The sequence below is a fragment of the Neolamprologus brichardi genome, chromosome 22 (genome assembly GCF_056152115.1).
Source record: "Neolamprologus brichardi isolate AB-2024 chromosome 22, ASM5615211v1, whole genome shotgun sequence".
NCBI classification, from domain to species: domain Eukaryota; kingdom Metazoa; phylum Chordata; class Actinopteri; order Cichliformes; family Cichlidae; genus Neolamprologus; species Neolamprologus brichardi.
In genome coordinates, this window is record NC_142124.1 from 22,652,862 (window position 1) to 22,655,092 (window position 2,231).

At 46.5% G+C, this 2,231-nt stretch overlaps 1 pseudogene; it reads right to left on the reverse strand.

Moving 5' to 3' along the window:
- Window positions 1-1,120: 1,120 nt before the first annotated feature.
- LOC148096769 (uncharacterized) lies at window positions 1,121-1,899 on the reverse strand (annotated as a pseudogene).
- Window positions 1,900-2,231: the final 332 nt, after the last annotated feature.

Here is a 2,231-nt window from a genome sequence, read left to right on the forward strand (position 1 = left end):
CCAAACTACATCTAATGGTATAACTTCAAAAAGAAACACGACCTATCCCAGCTGGCAATAGGTGAGCTAATTCATCATACATTCACAGAAAGAGGCTAAAATAACAGATTTACATTACCCCGACAGTGAAAACCTTATCATTCACACAGTACATTCAGCAATCAGGAAACATGATTTCTTCAGGTTTAGATGCTGTGTGAGCTCTGCAGCTTCCTCTGTGGGTGCAGACTCATGGAGAGCAGAGGGCTGACTGCTTGCTGAAGTCAACGTCTTGTTTTATGTCAGTCTGGCATGTGATGCGGGGGTGTTGATGCGTAGGATTTGTAGATATTTACAGTCACGTTTGACTTTTAACTGCTTTGAAAAGGAACTGGTTACAAAATATATTGTTTTGAATTTTTCAGTAAGTTAAAGGTTGTGAATAATTGACTCTATTTTGCTTTGAGATGTAGAAATAATCATAGACACATGGATTCACACACAGCCAAATGAGGAGCCTCTGGAAGTCTTTGGCCTGCAGTGCTAGAAGACAGGACGGAGAGAATAATTTCCTCCCTTCAAACTTCAGGTTATGGTTCATTCTGGTTATTCTGAGTCAGGGCGATTATGTTCTCCTTTAGTTAGTGGGGCCATGCTGTTCCTGTCTGTTTGCCTGCTAGACAACTGTCAGAAGAATTGGTCTGGCCAAAACTTTCTGAAAAGTTTGGTCACGGGATACAAGAACAGAAGAGGGGTTTTTTTTGTTTGTTTTTTTGTATAACTTTTCAGAATCAGAATCAGAATCAGAAAGGGTTTTATTGCCAAATGTTGAGCAGGTTTACAACATTAGGAAATTGCTGCGGTACTTAGTGCAAACGTACTGTCATATAACGCTTATATAGACATAAAAATAAAAATAAGAATTAAAAGTGCTAAGTAGATAGATATATACATGAGTGCAGGTGGTGATCAGTGCCAAACATGGCATGATGCAGTGAACACAGCGTAGGGTCATGTGTTAGTGGTGGGAACAGTCATACGGTTATTGTTCATGAGTCCAACAGCAGAGGGGAAGAAACTGTTCTTATGGCGAGAGGTTCTGGTGCGAATAGACCGGAGCCTCCTGCCTGAGGGGAGCAGGTCAAACAGACTGTGTCCAGGGTGAGAAGGGTCAGCTGAGATCCGAGCTGCACGCCCCAGTGTCCTGGAGGTGTACAGGTCCGGCAGAGATGGGAGTCTGCAGCCAATCACCTTCTCAGCAGAGCGCACAACACGCTGCAGTCTCTGTTTGTCCCTGATAGTGGCTCCAGCGTACCACACGGTGATGGAGGAGGTGAGGATGGACTCGATGATTGCAGTGTAGAATTGCATCATCGTCCGTGTTGGCAGGTTGAATTTCTTCAGCTGCCTCAGGAAGTACATCCTCTGCTGGGTTTTCTTAATGACGGAGGTGATGGTGGGCTCCCACTTCAGGTCCTGGGTGATGGTGGTACCCAGGAAGCGGAATGAGTCCACAGAGGTGATGAGGGTGTCAGTCAGGATGATGGGGGGGAGTGGGGCTGTGTGCTTCCTGAAGTCCACAATAATCTCCACTGTCTTCTGGGCATTCAGCACCAGGTTGTTGTGGCTGCACCAGGACACCAGACGTTCAACCTCCCTCCTGTAGGCAGACTCATCCCCGTCTGAGATGAGTCCAATAACGGTGGTGTCATCTGCAAACTTGATTAGCTTGACAGACTGGTGGGTGGAGGTGCAGCAGTTGGTGTACAGGGAGAAGAGCAGAGGAGAAAGAACACAGCCCTGAGGGGAGCCGGTGCTGATGGTCCGGGAGTCCGAGACATTCTTTCCCAGCCTCACATGCTGCTTCCTGTCCGTCAGGAAGTCAGTGATCCACCGGCAGATGGGATCAGGCACATTCATCTGGGAAAGCTTGCCTTGTCATGGTCCTGGGTCGGTGACCCAGCGCTTTTAGTTTATTATCATTTTCTAGTTTATTATGATGATGATTATTATTGTTTGAGTTCTATGTGTTATATTCGGTCTGCCTCTGAGGCTGCGTCTGTGTCTCTGTCTGTCTATGGTGTCACCCCGTCTGTTTGTGAATCTGTCTGTTTAGTTCTGTGTCTTGTTTGGTTCCTCGTGTCTGAGTTTCCTGTTTTATTGTGAAGGTCTCTGTCTGATGTGAGTGTGTTCAATTTATGTTTCCCCTGTCCCGTCAGCTCTGATTCCTCCCAGCTGTGTTGACCTCGTGT